The following is a 20,018-nucleotide window of genomic DNA, read 5'->3' as shown; positions in this document are numbered from 1 at the left end:
CAGGCCTCACCGCCTCACCGTACTCCCATCGCTAGCCTAGCCATCCCTCTACTCACCCACACATGCTGTTATTCTCCGGCGACGGCAGACGAACCAGTAAACTCTCGTACAGTCGTACTCCCCTCCGCGTGGGAAACAACTGCAGAGTCTTCCCTGCCTCCGTGTCGTTCCCTTCCTGCGCCTCGCCGTCGTCCACCGCCCTAGTGCTCTTGGCGCGGCCTGGTCAACATGGTCAACGACCGACATGCATCTGAAGTGGACTGTACGTGGAGAGGCTGACAGCTGGGTCCATGGCCGCACGCAAGGAAATGCCTCCTTATGACGCGCAAAATAATGATTCCTCCACCTGACATCTGGGACCCACCGAAAGGGCCTCTGTATTTCATGAAAAAAACGTTAGCGCCGCTGACAGCTCGGACCCACCAGCTATATCTTTGCACGCAAGGAAGTGTGTCCTTATTACGCACAAAAAAATGAATACTCCCCCTGCTAGCTGGGACCCAGTATAGTGGCAGGCTAACTTGTGGGCCTACTATGTTGACGGGGACGGAGGGCTTTGTCAACTTAGTCAATATGCACGATTCTAGCTCCAGTGACCGTACGATGTCCATCCAACGACCGTAGTGCTTCTTCAACCTCTGGTCTTCTTGCTCCAGCCGCCCAAACCAGCGTCGGTCGTTCCTCGTGCTCCTGCCTCCCGTGGTCGGCTACGATGCGGCGGAGGCCTCACCGCCCCCTACTACTCCCACCGCTGGCCAGGCCATCCATGTACTCACCCACACCCCCTGTTATTTTGCGGCGACGGCAGCCTCACACCGCAGCGAACCAGTGAACCCTCATACTTCCCTACGCGTGGGCATCCAGTGCCGCATCTTCCCCAGCTCCGCGTCATCCCCTTCCTAGGCCTCGCCGTCATCCACCGCCCTGGTGCTCTGGGCGGGGCGTGGTCAACATGGTCAAGGAACGACTTCCATCGGAACAGTACTGTACGTGGAGAGGCTGACAGCTGGGTCCACGGCAGCCGCAAGGAAGTGCCTCCTTATTACGCGGAAAATAATTATTCCTCCACCTGACAGCAGGGACCCACCGGACGGACCACCGTATTTGGCGAAAAAAATGTCCCCCCTGACTGCTGGGACCCACCGGACGGGCCACCGTATTTCACGAAAAAAAAGTTCCCCCCGCTGTCAGCTCGGACTCACCGGAAGTGTCGCCTTATTACACACAAGAAAATGAATACTCCCCCTGCTAGTTGGGACCCACCTTGGTGGGTGGCTGACTTGTGGGCCTACTAAGTTGACGGGGAGGAGTGCTTTGTAAACTTAGTCAATATGAACGGTTCTAGCTCCAGTGACCGTACGATGTCCATCCAATGGCCGTTGTGCTTCTTCAACCTCTGGTCTTCTTGCTCCAGCCGCCCAAAGCAGCGCCGGTCGTGCCGCATGCTGCTGCCTGCCGTGGCCGGCTGTGCTGCCGTGCAGGCCTCACCGCCCCCTACTATTCCCACCGCTGGCCAGGCCCTGCGGCGACGGCAGCCTCACACCGCAGCCGAACCAGTGAACCCTCGTACTCCTCTCCGCGCAGGCTTCCACTGCCGCGTCCTCCCTGGCTCCGCGTCGACCCCTTCCTAGGCCTCGCCGTCGTCCACCGCCTTGGTGATCTTGGCGCGTCGTGGTCAATGTGGTCAACGAACGACTTCCATCGGAAGAGTACTGTACGTGGAGAGGCTGACAGCTGGGTCCGCGGCCGCAGCAAGGAAGTGCCTTCTTATTACGCGCAAAATAAATATTCCTCCACCTGACAGCGGGGACCCACCGGACGGGCCACCGTATTTCGCGAAAAAAACGTTTCCCCCTGACTGCTGGGACCCACCAGCTACATCTTCGCACGCAAGGAAGTGCCCGGGCAAAAAAACGATTCGCCCCCCTGACTGCTGGGACCCACCAGCTACATCTTCGCACGCAAGGAAGTGCCTGACAGTCAGGACCCACCTGGTCGAAGCGTACGTAGCGTTGTCATTCTGGTCGCGAACGTCTACGTACATACTGGTCGATGTAGAGGCGCGCACGTGTCGAAATAGAGGCGCGCACGTAGCATGTACACATACGTATAGCGGCCAGGGTGCAAGAAAGTAAATACGGCCACGTACGTACATACAGGCGGGGTCTCGAACGCCTACTCGCGCGTACGTACGGCCAGGGCTCGTGTACATGGCTGGGTCGGAACGGAGAAACAGCATCGTCGTCGTGTTCATGGGAAGCCAACCGGCTGGGTCGCAACGGAATGCGTCGTCGTGTTCATCGGGAGGGCTTGGACGGAACAACCGATGGAAACGAGGCCTGGCGTACCACAGAACGGAGGAAACAGCCTTGTGTTCGACCGGCCACGTTCGAAACGGGATCCTGTTCATCGGGAGGGGTCTGGCGTACCGCAAAACGAAGGAAACGAACCTCCTACGTCGAAACGGGGGTCCTGTTGATCGGGAGGGGTGTGGCGTACCGCAAAACGGAGGAAACGGACTTGTGTTGTAGCGCTACGGTCGAAACGGGGGTCCTGTTCATCGGGAGGGGTGTGGCGTACCGCAAAACGGGACTCCACGGGATACTGTTCATCTCCACCGTCGACCCCATCCAGCCTCCACGGGCTACTGTTCGTCCACCGTCGACCTCCTCCAGCCTGCACTTGCGACTGTTCATCCACGGGCTCATGTTCATCCAGCCTCCACCACGCGCTACTCCATCGGCTACTGTTCAACCAGCCCTCTCCACGGGCTCCTGTTCAACCACCCCTCCACGGGCTACTGTTCATCTAGCCCTCCACCATCTACTGTTCATCCTGCCCTCCACGGGGTGGTCCTGTTCATCCTGCCCTCCACGGGGTCATGTTCATCCAGCCCCAACCGGCTCGGTCGATCGGGGTCCTGTTCATCCAGAGGCAACACCAGGGGTCCTGTTCATCCACCCCCACCGGGAACTGTTCATCCAAACCCCCCAGCAACGCGCACTGTTCATCCAGAGGTAGCATCGATCGGCTTCAGTTAGCAGCAGTAGTGAAGGAATCGCTCGATCGGGTTCAGTTAACAGCCATCGATCGATCGCTCGGGTTCAGTAACGCGTAGCCTGCAGTGCAATCGCTCGGGTTCAGTTAGAGCGCAATGCCTCGCACCCACGCGCGTGCGTGTACAAGAGAAACGCGCATCGCTCAGCCCCAACCACCCACCGTAACTGGGAACGCCCCGATATTTTCCTCGCCCTCACTTCTACCACGGTTTTTTCCGTCATGGACGGCCCAAAGAATGTCATGCTGCTGCGTCTCTGGCCCGCCCAGGACGAAAAGCCCATTTTCTGTCATGATTTTTTGTCATAGAAGTAGGACCCCACAACATCTATGATGATACCGGGTTTTGTCATAATTGTCGTCATAGAAGTGTCATAAGTATGACAGAAAAGATTTTCGTTCGGCCCAAAATGTCACGGATGTGTCTTTTTTTTAGTGCCCACGAGGGTGAGGGGCGCGCCCCAGGGGGTCAGGCGCGCCCTGGGCCCTCGTGGCCACTCCGTAAGGTAGTCGGTGCCCTTCTTACGCCACAAGAAAGCCAATATCCGGATAAAAATCGTGTCCAAAATTCAGCCCAATCGGAGTTACGGATCTCCCGGAATTTAAGAAACAGTGAAAGGTCAGAATCAGGGAGCGCAGAACAGAGAGAGACAGAGAGACAGATCCAATCTCGGAGGGGCTCTGGCCCCTCCCACGCCATGGAGACCAAGGACCAGAGGGAGAACCCTTCTCCCACCTTGGGGGAAGGCCAATGAAGAAGGAGAAGGAGGGGCGCTCTCCCCCCCCTCGCTTTCGGTGGCGCCGGAACACCGCCGGGGCCATCATCGTCACCGCAATCTACACCAACACCTATGTCACCTTCACCGAAATCTTCATCACCTTCCCCCATCTATCTACAGCGGTCCACTCTCCCGCAACCCACTGTACCCTCTACTTGAACATGGTGATTTATGCTTCATATTATTATCCAATGATGTGTTGCCATCCTATGATGTCTGAGTAGATTTTCGTTGTCCTATCGGTAATTGGTGAATTGCTATGATTGGTTTAATTTGCTTGTGGTTATGTTGCTGTCCTTTGGTGCCCATTATATGAGCGTGCGCGAGGATCACACCATAGGGTTAGTTGTATGTTGATAGCACTATGTATTGGAGGGCAAGAGTGACAGAAGCTTCAACCTAGCATAGAAATTGATGCATACGGGATTGAAGGGGGACCAATATATCTTAATGCTATGGTTGGGTTTTACCTTAATGAACGTTAATTGTTGCGGATGCTTGCTAATAGTTCCAATAATAAGTGCATAGAATTCCAAGTCAGGTATGACATGCTAGCAGTGGCCTCTCCCACATAAAACTAGATATCGGTCTAGTAAATTAGTCAATTGCTTAGGGACAATTTCGCAACTCCTACCACCACTTTTCCACACTCGCTATACTAACTTTATTGTTTCTTTATCTAAACATCCCCTACTTTCTATTTACGCGCTCTTTATTATCTTGCAAACCTATCCAACAACACCTACAAAGTACTTCTAGTTTTATACTTGTTCTATGTAAAGCGAACGTTAAGCGTGCGTAGAGTTGTATCGGTGGTCGATAGAACTTGAGGGAATATTTGTTCTACCTTTAGCTCCTTGTTTGGTTCGACACTCTTACTTATTGAAAGAGGCTACAATTGATCCCCTATACTTGTGGGTTATCAATAACACTCCAAACGGTGCCGAAGATAGAGAAGATCCCGACGAACAAACTGCCGAACAAGACGATCAGGAAGATGGGCAAGTTAGCCCTGATGAACAGGCCATACACGAAAACTCGGAGGACAGTAATTATCTCCCACTCTCCAAGGAGGAGGTGAGCCTCAGCAATGAGGATTTTATCGTGCCTGAGGAACCTCTCGAGCAGGAGCGCTTTAAGCGCCAGCTAATAGCCACTGCAAGGAGCCTGAAAAAGAAGCAGCAGCAGCTTCAAGCTGACCAAGATCTCCTAAACAATAGACGGACTGATGTCCTGGCAGCCGAGGAATACGGCCTCAAGGGCCCAGCCAAAAGTTACCCGAAGCGTAAATTACTACCTTAGTTCGATGATGAGGCGCTGGAGCCCGTACCGTCATTGCACAATGCGGCTGACCGACCACCACGTGGTCGGGACAAAGTAGCAACTCAAGCCAAACACCAGCCCGCCCCACCTCACCATAAAGGCAGAGATAAAACAGCTCGGTGACATACCTACGACCTTCGGCAGGGTTTGGACAGTAGAGCGGGTCAGAAAAGATCGATCTATGCATCACGGGGACGTGCCCCGACACGCGACAACGGCTATCTAGCCGGACGCTACAATCACACTCATGCCCCGGCCGAAAACCACAGATGGACTCCATCTGAGCTACGTCGCGACGTGGCCTGATATAGAGGCGCCGCACACCCCCTTTGCTTCACTGACAAGGTGATGGATCATGAATTCCCAGAAGGGTTTAAACCCGTAAACATCGAATCATATGATGGGACAACAGATCCCGTGGTATGGATCGAGGATTTTCTTCTTCATATCCATATGGCCCGCGGAGATGACCTTCACGCCATCAAATACCTCCCACTAAAACTCAAAGGGCCAGCTCGGTACTGGTTAAACAGTCTGCCTAAAAACTCTATTGGCAGCTGGGAGGATCTGGAAGACGCCTTCCGCAACAACTTCCAGGGTACATATGTCCGGCCACCAGATGCCGATGAATTAAGTCACATCGTCCAACAGCCCAAAGAGTCAGCCAGGAAGCTCTGGACTAGGTTCTTATTTAAAAAGAACCAAATCGTCGATTATCTAGACGCCGAAGCCCTCGTGGCCTTCAAACACAGCGTCCGGGATGAATGGCTCGCCCGCCACCTCAGTCAAGAAAAACCAAAATCCATGGCAGCCCTTACCGCTCTAATGACCCGCTTTTGCATGGGAGAGGACAGCTAGCTCGCTCGTAGAAGCAACAGCGCCAGCGATCCGGGTACTTCAGAAGTCCGAGACGGCAACGGCAAGCCACGACGCGATAAACACAAGCGTCGCAATAATAACGAAATAACGCGAGACACGGCGGTTAACGCCGGGTTTAGCGGCTCCAAGCCCGGTCAACGGAAAAAAGCCATTCAAGGCAAATATAGACGGACCATCCAATCTAGACAAGATACTGGACCGGCCCTACCAGATTCATGGCACCCCCTATAAACCAGCTACTCACACAAACAGAAGTTGTTCGGTCTTCAAACAAGCCGGAAAAGTCAATGCCGAACACAAGGGGAAACGGCCGCCCAGTGACAGTGATGACGAAGAAACTCGCCAGTCAAACACCGGGGTTCAGAAGCAATTTCCCCCGAAGTGAAAACCGTAAACATGGTATATGTGACGCACACCCCTACAAGGGAGCGCACGTGCGCACCATGGGACATACACGCCATAGAGCGGATTCCCCCAAAAATTGGTCATATCCGTCCCGACGATCTGGCAGCTCTGATCATCGACCCAATTATCGATGGGTTCCATCTCACGAAAGTCCTTATGGACGGCGGTAGCAGCCTTAATCTACTCTACCAAGAAACTGTCCGCAAAATGGGCATTGATCCTTCAAGAATCAAGCCCACCACAACTATCCTCAAGGAGCAATGCCCGGCGTAGAAACTCACTGCATGGGCTCTATCACACTCGAAGTCGTTTTCTGTTCGCCGAACAACTCCCGAAGCGAGGGATTGACCTTTGATATTGCCCCGCTTCACAGTAGCTACCATGCACTTCTGGGGCATACCGCTATTGCTCATTTTAATGCGGTCCCACTCTACGCCCGCACAAAACTTAAAATGCCCGGTCCATGCGGCATCATAACAGTAAATGGAAATACGGAACACTCCCTCCGTACAGATGACCACACTACTGATATGTCTCCAACGTATCTATAATTTTTGATTGTTCCATGCTATTATATTATCTGTTTTGGATGTTTATGGGCTTTATTAAACACTTTTATATTATTTTTGGGACTAACCTATTGACCCAGAGCCCAGTGCCAGTTCCTGTTTTCTCCCTTGTTTCAGTGTTTCGAAGAAAAGGAATATCAAACGGAGACGAAACGGAATGAAACCTTCTGGAGAAGTTATTTTTCGAAAGAAAGCAACCCGGGAGACTTGGAGTGCACATCAGGAAAGCAACGAGGGAGGCACGAGGCAGGGGGCGCGCCCACCCCCCTGGGCGCGCCCTCCACCCTTGTGGGCCCCTCGTGGCTCCCCTGACGTACTTCTTTCACCTATATATATCCATATACCCTAAAACGATCGGGGAACAGAATAGATCGGGAGTTCCGCCACCGCAAGCCTCTGTAGCCACCAAAAACCAATCGGGGCCCTGTTCCGGCACCCTGCCGGAGGGGGGAACCCTCACCAGTGGCCATTTTCATCATCCCGGCGCTCTCCATGACGAGGAGGGAGTAGTTCACCCTCGGGGCTGAGGGTATGTACCAGTAGCTATGTGTTTGATCTCTCTCTCTCGTGTTCTTGATTTGGAACGATCTTGATGTATCGCGAGCTTTGCTATTATAGTTGGATCTTATGTTGCTTCTCCCCCTCTACTCTCTTGTAATGGATTGAGTTTTCCCTTGAAGTAATCTTATCGGATTGAGTCTTTAATGATTTGAGAACACTTGATGTATGTCTTGCCGTGCGTATCTGTGGTGACAATGGGATATCACGTGATTCACTTGATGTATGTTTTGGTGATCAACTTGCGGGTTCCGCCCATTAACCTATGCATAGGGGTTGGCACACGTTTTCGTCTTGATTCTCTGGTAGAAACTTTGGGGCACTCTTTGAGGTTCTATGTGTTGGTTGAATAGATGAACCTGAGATTGTGTGATGCATATCGTATAATCATACCCACGGATACTTGAGGTGACATTGGAGTATCTAGGTGACATTAGGGTTTTGGTTGATTTGTGTCTTAAGGTGTTATTCTAGTACGAACTCTAGGGCTGTTTGTGACACTTATAGGAATAGCCCAATGGATTGATCGGAAAGAATAACTTTGAGGTGGTTTCGTACCATACCATAATCTCTTCGTTTGTTCTCCACCATTAGTGACTTTGGAGTGACTCTTTGTTGCATGTTGAGAGATAGTTATATGATCCAATTATGTTATTATTCTTGAGAGAACTTGCACTAGTGAAAGTATGAACCCTAGGCCTTGTTTCTTAGCATTGCAATACCGTTTACGCTCACTTTTAGCACTTGTTACCTTGCTGTTTTTATATTTTCAGATTACAAAAACCTATATCTACCATCCATATTGCACTTGTATCACCATCTCTTCGCCGAACTAGTGCACCTATACAATTTACCATTGTATTGGGTGTGTTGGGGACACAAGAGACACTTTGTTATTTGGTTGCAGGGTTGTTTGAGAGAGACCATCTTCATCCTACGCCTCCCACGGATTGATAAACCTTAGGTTATGCACTTGAGGGAAATTTGCTACTGTCATACAAACCTCTGCACTTGGAGGCCCAACAACGTCTACAAGAAGAAGGTTGTGTAGTAGACATCAAGCTCTTTTCTGGCGCCGTTGCCAGGGAGGCTAGGTAAGCGGCACTCACACCCCGTCAACTAAGCTCTTTTCTGGCGCCGTTGCCGGGGAGGTGAGTGCTTGAAGGTATATCTTTAGATCTTGCAATCGAATCTTTTAGTTTCTTGTTTTATCACTATTTTAGTTTATAAAAGAAAACTACCAAAAAAATGGAATTAAGTTTGCCACATACGCTTCACCTTTTTAATATCTTTCGTGAGTATGATGGAAAAGAAAATTGTGCCAAAGTGTTAGAAGAAGAATGCATTAAAATGTTTGGCACTAAATCTTTGAATGATGAGCATGATTGCAATGTTGTTAGTATGAATTCCTTGAATATCCATGATGCTAATGATATGCAAAGCCACAAGCTTGGGGAAGCTATGTTTGATGAAGATGATATTTTTTGTCCCCCAAGCTTTGATGAGCAAATTCACTATGATGAAAGCATGCCTCCTATCTATGATGATTATTGTGATGACACGTATGCTATAAAGAATAATGATAACAATGAAACTTGTCATCTTGATCTTAATTTTCAATCACATGATAGTTATTTTGTTGAGTTTGCTCCCACTACTATTGATGAGAATAAATTTGCTTATGTGGAGAGTAGTAAAATTCTATGCTTGTAGATCATGAAAAGAATGCTTTAGGTGCTGGTTATATTGTTGAATTCATTCATGATGCTACTGAAAATTATTATGAGGGAGGAATATATGCTTGTAGGAATTGCAATAATATCAAGTTTCCTCTCTATGTGCTTAAAGTTTTGAAGTTATGCTTGTTTGGCCTTCCTATGCTAGTTGATTATTGTTCCCATAAGTTGTTTGCTCACAAAATCCCTATGCATAGGAAGTGGGTTAGACTTAAATGTGCTAGTCATATTCTTCATGATGCTCTCTTTATGTTTCAATTCTTATCTTTTATGTGAGCATCATTGAAATCATCATGCCTAGCTAGGGGCGTTAAACGTTAGCGCTTGTTGGGAGGCAACCCAATTTTATTTTAGTTTCTTGCATTTTTGGTTCTGTTTAGTAATAAATAATCCATCTAGATTCTGTTTAGATGTGGTTTTATGTTTTAATTAGTGTTTGTGCCAAGTAGAACCTTTGGGAAGACTTGGGTGAAGTCTTTATGATCACGCTGTAAAAAAACAGAAACTTTAGCGCTCATGAGATTAGCTTCAACTTTTTACTGGAGAGTGCTATTTAGTTGATTCTTTTTGAAGATGATTACTAGACAAATTCCTCAGGTCCACCAATTTATTTTAGAATTTTTGGAGTTCCAGAAGTTTGCGTTAGTTACAGATTACTACAGACTGTTTTGTTTTTGACAGATTCTGTTTTTCGTGTGTTGTTTGCTTATTTTGATGACTCTATGGCTAGTAAAATAGTTTACAAACCATAGAAAATTTGGAATACAGTAGGTTTAACACCAATATAAATAAAGAATGAGTTCATTACAGTACCTTGAAGTGGTGTTTTGTTTTCTTTCGCTAACAAAGCTCACGAGATTTTCTGTTAAGTTTTGTGTTGTGGAGTTTTCAAGTTTTGGGTAAAGATTCGATAGACTATGGAATAAGGAGTGGAAAGAGCCTAAGCTTGGGGATTCCCAAGGCACCCCAAGGTAATATTCAAGGATAACCAAGAGCCTAAGCTTGGGGATGCCCCGGAAGGCATCCCCTCTTTCGTCTTCGTTCATCGGTAACTTTACTTGGAGCTATATTTTTATTCACCACATGATATGTGTTTTGCTTGGAGCGTCATTTTATTTTATTTTGTTTTGCTTTCTGTTTGAATAAAATACCAAGATCTGAAATTCTTAAATGTTAGAGAGTCTTCACATAGTTGCATAATTATTCGACTACTCATTGATCTTCACTTATATCTTTCGGAGTAGTTTGTCAATTTGCTCTAGTGCTTCACTTATATCCTTTTAGAGCACGGCAGTGGCTTTATTTTGAAGAAATATATGAACTCTCGTGCTTCACTTATATTATTTTGAGAGTCTTTAGACCAGCATGGTAATTTGATTTGGTTATGAATTTAGTCCTAATATGATGGGCATCCAAGATGGGTATAATAAAAACTTTCATATAAAGTGCATTGAATACTATGAGAAGTTTGATACTTGATAATTGTTTTGAGATATGAAGATGGTGATATTAGAGTCATGCTAGTTGAGTAGTTGTGAATTTGAGAAATACTTGTGTTAAAGTTTGTGATTCCCGTAGCATGCACGTATGGTGAACCGTTATGTGATGAAGTCGGAGCATGATTTATTTATTGATTGTCTTCCTTATGAGTGGCGGTCGGGGACGAGCGATGGTCTTTTCCTACCAATCTATCCCCCTAGGAGCATGCGCGTAGTACTTTGTTTTGATAACTAATAGATTTTTGCAATAAGTATGTGAGTTCTTTATGACTAATGTTGAGTCCATGGATTATACGCACTCTCACCCTTCCACCATTGCTAGCCTCTCTAATACCGCGCACCTTTCGCCGATATCATACACCCACCATATACCTTCCTCAAAACAGCCACCATACCTACCTATAATGGCATTTCCATAGCCATTCCGAGATATATTGCCATGCAACTTACCACCGTTCCGTTTATTATGACACGCTCCATCATTGTCATATTGCTTTGCATGATCATGTAGTTGACATTGTATTTGTGGCAAAGCCACCGTTCATAATTCTTTCATACATGTCACTCTTGATTCATTGCATATCCCGGTACACTGCCGGAGGCATTCATATAGAGTCATATCTTGTTCTAAGTAATGAGTTGTAATTCTTGAGTTGTAAGTAAATAAAAGTGTGATGATCATCATTATTAGAGCATTGTCCCAGTGAGGAAAGGATGATGGAGACTATGATTCCCCCACAAGTCGGGATGAGACTCCGGACGAAAAATAAAAAAAGGAGAAAAAAGAGGCAAAAAAAGAGAAGGCCCAAAAAAACAAAAAAAAAATGAGAGAAAAAGAGAGAAGGGGCAATGCTACTATCCTTTTACCACACTTGTGCTTCAAAGTAGCACCATGATCTTCATGATAAAGAGTCTCCTATGTTGTCACTTTCATATACTAGTGGGAATTTTACATTATAGAACTTGGCTTGTATATTCCAATGATGGGCTTCCTCAAAATGCCCTAGGTCTTCATGAGCAAGCGAGTTGGATGCACACCCACTTAGTTTCTTTTTGAGCTTTCATACACTTATAGCTCTAGTGCATCCGTTGCATGGCAATCTGTACTCACTCACATTGATATTTATTGATGGGCATCTCCACAGCCCGTTGATACGCATAGTTGATGTGAGACTATCTTCTCCTTTTTGTCTTCTCCACAACCACCATTCTATTCCACATATAGTGCTATGTCCATGGCTCACGCTCATGTATTGCGTGAATATTGAGAACATCAAAAGTATGAAACAATTGCTTGGCTTGTCATCGGGGTTGTGCATGATTTAAATACTTTGTGTGGTGAAGATAGAGCATAGCCAGACTATATGATTTTGTAGGGATAGCTTACTTTGGCCATGTTATTTTGAGAAGACATGATTGCTTTGTTAGTATGCTTGAAGTATTATTGTTTTCATGTCAATATTAAACTTTTATCTTGAATCTTACGGATCTGAATATTCTTACCACAATAAAGAAGATTACATGATAAATATGTTAGGTAGCATTCCACATCAAAATTTCTGTTTTTATCATTTACCTACTCGAGGACGAGCAGGAATTAAGCTTGGGGATGCTGATACGTCTCCAACGTATCTATAATTTTTGATTGTTCCATGCTATTATATTATCTGTTTTGGATGTTTATGGGCTTTATTAAACACTTTTATATTATTTTTGGGACTAACCTATTGACCCAGAGCCCAATGCCAGTTCCTGTTTTTTCCCTTGTTTCAGTATTTCGAAGAAAAGGAATATCAAATGAAGTCGAAACGGAATGAAACCTTCTGGAGAAGTTATTTTTGGAAAGAAAGCAACCCGGGAGACTTGGAGTGCACGTCAGGAAAGCAACGAGGGAGGCACGAGGCAGGGGGCGTGCCCACCCCCCTGGGCGGGCCCTCCACCCTCGTGGGCCCCTCGTGGCTCCCCTGACGTACTTCTTTCACCTATATATATCCATATACCCTAAAACGATCAAGGAACAGAATAGATCGGGAGTTCCGCTGCCGCAAGCCTCTGTAGCAACCAAAAACCAATCGGGACCCTGTTCCGGCACCCTGCCGGAGGGGGGAACCCTCACCAGTGGCCATCTTCATCATCCCGGCGCTCTCCATGACGAGGAGGGAGTAGTTCACCCTCGGGGCTGAGGGTATGTACCAGTAGCTATGTGCTTGATCTCTCTCTCTCTCGTGTTCTTGATTTGGAACGATCTTGATGTATCGCAAGCTTTGCTATTATAGTTGGATCTTATGTTGCTTCTCCCCCTCTACTCTCTTGTAATGGATTGAGTTTTCCCTTGAACTAATCTTATCGGATTGAGTCTTTAATTATTTGAGAACACTTGATGTATGTCTTGCCGTGCGTATCTGTGGTGACAATGGGATATCACGTGATTCACTTGATGTATGTTTTGGTGATCAACTTGTGGGTTCCGCCCATGAACCTATGCATAGGGGTTGGCACATGTTTTCGTGTTGATTCTCCGGTTGAAACTTTGGGGCACTCTTTGAGGTTCTATGTGTTGGTTGAATAGATGAACCTGAGATTGTGTGATGCATATCGTATAATCATACCCACGGATACTTGAGGTGACATTGGAGTATCTAGGTGACATTAGGGTTTTGGTTGATTTGTGTCTTAAGGTGTTATTCTAGTACGAACTCTAGGGCTGTTTGTGACACTTATAGGAATAGCCCAATGGATTGATCGGAAAGAATAACTTTGAGGTGGTTTCGTACCCTACCATAATCTTTTCGTTTGTTCTCCACTATTAGTGACTTTGGAGTGACTCTTTGTTGCATGTTGAGGGATAGTTATATGATCCAATTATGTTATTATTGTTGAGAGAACTTGCACTAGTGAAAGTATGAACCCTAGGCCTTGTTTATTAGCATTGCAATACCGTTTACACTCACTTTTACCACTTGTTCCTTGCTGTTTTTATATTTTCAGATTACAAAAACCTATATCTACCATCCATATTGCACTTGTATCACCATCTCTTCGCCGAACTAGTGCACCTATACAATTTACCATTGTATTGGGTGTGTTGGGGACACAAGAGACTCTTTGTTATTTGGTTGCAGGGTTGTTTGACAGAGACCATCTTCATCCTACGCCTCCCACGGATTGATAAACCTTAGGTCATCCACTTGAGGGAAATTTGCTAGTGTCCTACAAACCTCTGCACTTGGAGGCCCAACAACGTCTACAAGAAGAAGGTTGCATAGTAGACATCAACTACGGCTATTACGGCCGAAGTAGAAAGCGGCCTCATCGAGCCGCATAACTCATCAGCCATTAAGCCGCCGGTTTCTATTAAATGGAACCGATCAATCTCAGAGCTGGAATAGCAGTTCGGCCTCCGCCGTTCGCCTTACACACTCGTGAGGTTTACACCGCACATGCATAACTACGGACTCAAAATACCCTGGTCATCGGTGGAGGCACAATACGGAAAAGCTTACAAGCACTTCCATTTCCTCCTTTTCTTTTCTAACCACTTTTTATCTCTTATTACAGGTGGCTCAAACATTGGTCATCTTACGGACTCTTTCGGAGTTCGGCTTCATACACTCATCCAAAGGTTATTCCTGTTAAGGAATCCTTCCACCGAGGCAAGGCAACGCAGACGTGCGACGGGAGGTCCAAATAATTTTGTGTAGACCGCACTCTCTATTTCGAGCCTGTAAAATACCTTCTCCCTCAACCTTTGACCACTGGCATGTCAAATAGCATGGGTCGTGGTGTTGTTATTTGTAAATGGCAATTGACATATCAATCAAGTTCCAGTGAACATAATCCGTATCCAGTATTTGCTTCTTTTAAAGAGCTAAAATTTTCTGGTTGCTTCACACTCGCACCTCGGCGTGATCGCCAGGGGCTTGATATGGGAACAAATGAGTTGCCGACAAAGTCCGAACAGCTTTATAGCACACTTCAGCATCAAGAGTCTGGCCTTATATGTACCGGCTCCGAATCATGTCTTTGGTCAATAGTTGGATTGCCCGGCTCCTGTGCTTACTACCTTACGTTCCGCTATATCGGCTAGGGTAGTAAAGGGAGAACTACTGCAATTGTGTCCCTTCATCCGGATGAGCACCTCAGTAGAGAAAGCCGAAAATTGACTGTCATGATATGGCGAGAGCTGGTCAACCACTCGATGACTTACTAGAATCTTTCGTGATTTTTTCTGTACTAAACGAAGGGCTGTTCTTAAGGTCAACCATGTAACGCACCATATTCGGATAAACTGCGTACATACTAGGCGCTATATCGTAGACCCACCATAAAACTCCTATGGCTATGTGAAAGTGTTAAAGCCCTATAGTCCGATTGCCTAGTTCACCGCATTGACACCTCCTTTACGGACCAAGATGTTGGATTAAGAGTGATCAAGCGCTTTTCCTAACACCCCCGCATTTTATGCGAGGGGGCTGAAGCTGACGACTGGAAAACTTTCAAATTACATAAAAAAACGGCCGCACAGGAGGAGCCAAAACTTTTGGGAATGGACGTAAAGTATCATAATATTGTTTTTACAATCCCAATACATTTCACTCGAATATCATATCTTTCGAGCACTGACCCTCTATTAAGCGGGCACCCTCTAAGACGTCCTCGAAATAATGCTCTGGCATGTGATGGTCCTTGCCTTTGGGTGGACTCTTCGCTGCAATATCAGTGGCCTTCATCTTCGCCCAGTACGTCTTGACGCGGGCAAAGGCCATCCGTGCACCTTCAATGCACGTCGACCGCTTAACAGCGTCGATACGCGGCACCGCATAAACAAGCCACTGCACCAACCTGAAATAACTATTCGGAATTGGCTCAGTCGGCCACAGCCGGACTAGGACGTCCTTCATGGCAGAGCCGGATATCTTGTCGAGCTCGGCCCACTGGGCCACCTGCTCGTTCAGTAACAGCGGACGCTTTGGGGCGCCGAATTGTGACCAGAAAAGCTTCTCCGTTGCGCACCCTTCCTGCGCTTGGTAAAATTGCGCCGCATCGGAGGCACTCTTCGGCAAGTCCAAGAATGCGTCTGGGGAACTCCACATTTGATTAAGCGGGGCATACTTCGGATCGCCGAATTTAGTCTGTAATAAGAAAGGCTTACCGGCCGCTATCTCCCCAGCTTGCCGGATCTCCTCCCGAGCCGCTCTAGACTCGGATCGGGCTTCTTTCGCCTCTTGTAAAGCTTTGTCAAGGTCTGCCGCTTTGGCTTTGTTATCCCTCTCGAGGAATTCGCACCGGGCAGTGGTTTCTTTCAGCTCGCGCGCCATAATAGAAATTCTCTCCTCACACTGGCGCCGAGCAGCCTGTTCGGCTTTTAACTCATCAGATGCCTTATTGGCAGCCAAATTACTCATCCGGGCATGCTCCTTGGCTCGGGCAAGTTCAGCCCAAAGGGTCTCCACCACTGCAGCACCATCTACAGTTATGCATGCCTCAGTATACAACCCCAGCTTCATGCTCATCTTATCATACATATATATACTGACTGCCCCGAACTCATACCTTGTGCCTCGTCGAGCCGCGTGTTAATAAGCGTGATGTCATCATCCCCCACATCAAGTTTTTGCTTCAGACCTGCAACCTACGTAGCGTGGGCAGTCATCATGCAGGTAACAACTTGTGTTTCAATTAATTAGAGTATTGCTACCTCTTGAGCACTGCGTTGGTTTTCCCTTGAAGAGGAAAGGGTGATGCGGTAAAGTAGCGTAACTATTTCCCTCAGTTTTTGAGAACCAGGGTATCAATCCAGTAGGAGACCACGCTCAAGTCCCACGCACCTACACAAACAAATAAGAACCTTGCAACCAACGCGATAAAGGGGTTGTCAATCCCTTCACGGCCACTTGCAAAAGTGAGATCTGATAGAGATGATAAGATAATATTTTTGGTATTTTTATGATAAAGACTAAAAGTAAAGAAAGCAAAATAAACGGTAATAGAAATAACTTGTTGACGGGAGATTAATATGATGGAAAATAGACCCGGGGGCCATAGGTTTCACTAGTGGCTTCTCTCAAGATAGCATAAATATTACGGTGGGTAAACGAATTACTGTCGAGAAATTGATAGAATTGAGCATAGTTATGAGAATATCTAGGTATGATCATGTATATAGGCATCACGTCCGTGACAAGTAGACCAACTCCTGCCTGCATCTACTACTATTACTCCACACATTGACCGCTATCCAGCATGCATCTAGAGTATTAAGTTCATAAGAACGGAGTAACGCTTTAAGCAAGATGACATGATGTAGAGGGATAAACTCATGCAATATGATATAAACCCCATCTTTTTATCCTCGATGGCAACAATACAATACGTGTCGTTTCCCCTACTGTCATTGGGATCGAGCACCGCAAGATTGAACCCAAAGCTAATCACTTCTCCCATTGCAAGAAAGATCAATCTAGTAGGCCAAACCAAACTGATAATTCGAAGAGACTTGCAAAGATAACCAATCATACATAAAAGAAATCAGAGGAGATTCAAATATTGTTCGTAGATAATCTTGATCATAAACCCACAATTCATCAGATCTCGACAAACACACCGCAAAAAGAAGAGTTACATCAAATATATCTCCAAGAGAATCGAGGAGAACTTTGTATTGAGATCCAAAGAGAGAGAAGAAGCCATCTAGCTAATAACTATGGACCCGAAGGTCTGAGGTAAACTACTCACACATCATCGGAGAGGCTATGGTGTTGATGTAGAAGCCCTCCGTGATCGATGACCCCTCCGGCGGAGCTCCGGAAAAGGCCCCAAGATGGGATCTCACGGGTACATAAGGTTGCGGCGGTGGAATTAGGTTTTTGGCTCCGTATCTGGTAGTTTGGGGGTACGTAGGTATATATAGGAGGAAGAAGTAGGTCAGTGGAACCACGAGGGGCCCACGAGGGTGGAGGGCGCGCCCAGGGGGGTAGGCGCGCCCCCCTACCTCGTGGATTCCTTGTTGGTTGCTTGACGTCCACTCCAAGTCCTCTGGATCACGTTTGTTCCGAAAATCACATTCCCGAAGGTTTCATTCCGTTTGGACTCCGTTTGATATCCTTTTCCTTCGAAACACTGAAATAGGCAAAAAAACAGCAATTCGGGTTGGGCCTTCGGTTAATAGGTTAGTCCCAAAAATAATATAAAAGTGTATAATAAAGCCCATTAAACATCCAAAACAGAATATAATATAGCATGGAACAATCAAAAATTATAGATACGTTGGAGACGTATCAACTATCTCCTGGGCATATCTTTTTCGATCTTATGATTGCCTCCCTTTGGACGCCAACCAGAGTCTCACGGGCTACTACCTATACACAGGTGCATTTTGCGTATAGAGAACAATTGGAAATATTATAGTACGTACCTCGAAGCCTCTTAGCAGGCTCATGAAGGCTTCGTTCAACCCGCTTTTCGCGGACAGAATCCTTTCAGCCACCGTACTCATTAAGGTACGATGTTCCTCCGAGACGGATGCATGTTGCAGCATATGCCCATCATTGTATCCGGCGCCTCCGGATTCCTGGGGGCGGCCGTGGGAGCGCAGACTCCCTTTGAAGGGGCGTATTCACTCGACTCTAGAGTCGCCCCCGGCTGTAAACCAGATAGCCCGAGACCTTTATGGTCGATCCCCGTCGGGGCCACACACCTCGGGTCCTGGGCGACCGAAGTTTCACCTTCGGGCGTTGTCTTCGATGTCCCCCGCACCACTTGCTGATCAGGAAGGATCCTCCGGGACGACACCTTGAAGTCGTCCGCCCTATTGGGCGAGGAAGCCTATGGAGGCGTTTCGCTTTCCATCATCTCCGGAAGAAGATCCCCCGAGGAGGAGGACTGTTGAGGAAGACTGCACGCCGGACTGCAAATATGTATGTTGAATGTCACCCTTGTAACGGGAAGAGGAACGGGATATGTTTAAAACACTTTGGTTCACTTACAATTTGGCTGAAGGCTTGTCAGCGTCGCCGTCCGAACCCAAACCGCCTGGCAGGGGCGTCTTGCCTCGCTTAGGAGCCTTTACCTCCCAAACTTCGGAGGCGGCCCTTTTCTTACTATGAGGAGAGAGGATGTCAGCTTCTCCCTCTCTTGTGTCTTCGGAAGAAGGAGCCTTAATCTCCCCGGACACAGTGTTTGGTGTACCTCTGAGGCTACCTCTGGATCCCTCGCTCCCCTTATTTTCCTCCCTCGCCAGCACCTGGCATGGCGCCGGGACCAGCATCCTTGTTAGCACGGTACTAGCTAAGTCTTCGGGGAGGGGAGCCGAACACCGGATTCGCTCCTCCTTCTTTATCCAGCCCTGGAAAGAGGCGGTTTTCTCAGTATCCTATTATGAGATGTTTAAAACTGTGTTCGGGAGTCAAGTGCTTACCGAGGTATACGGATGGTTGCAGTCGAGGCCTATGTCCTCTGTCGTACCCAGCCACTGTTTTCGTGTTCCGAAAAACAGCTTCCACATTCCTCTGTGCGTCGCACCAAAGAAGTGTTGAAGGGTTCGTGGTCCTTCCGGATTGAACTCCCACATACGGAGTGGTCGTCGCTGGCACGGGAGGACCTGGCGGACTAACATTACTTGAATCACGTCGATGAGTTCGGTGTTCTTCTCAAGGAGACTCTGTATGCGGCTCTGCAGAGTCTGCACTTCATCAATTGATCCCCAGTCCAACCCCTTATTAACCCATGATGCGAGCTGAATTGGAGGGCCAGATCAGAACGCAGGTGTAGCTGCCCACTTGGTACCGCGGGGTTCAGTAATATAGAACCACTCCCGCTGCCATAAGTCGGAAGATTCTGAGAAGGATCCCTTTAGCCAAGGAGCGTTGATGAGTTTGCTCACTGCAGCACCACCGCACTCCGCTTGTTTCCCGTCAACTACCTTCGGCTTCACATTAAAGGTCTTAAGCCACAAGCCGAAGTGTGGGGGAACACGGAGGAAGGTCTCGCATGTGATGATGAACGCCGAGATATGAAGGAAGGAGTCCGGAGTTAGATCGTGAAAATCTAGCCCGTAATAGAACATGAGCCCTCGAACAAAGGGGTGGAGAGCGAACCCTAGCCCTCGAAGGAAGTGGGTGATAAACACGACCCTCTCACTGGATCTGGGAGTGGGAATAACCTGTCCTTGGGCAGGAAGCCTGTGGGGGATTTCCGCGGTCAGGTATCTTGCCG

This window comes from Triticum aestivum, chromosome 6D (assembly GCF_018294505.1).
Source record: "Triticum aestivum cultivar Chinese Spring chromosome 6D, IWGSC CS RefSeq v2.1, whole genome shotgun sequence".
Taxonomy (NCBI): domain Eukaryota; kingdom Viridiplantae; phylum Streptophyta; class Magnoliopsida; order Poales; family Poaceae; genus Triticum; species Triticum aestivum.
Note: the sequence above shows the minus strand (reverse complement) of the source record.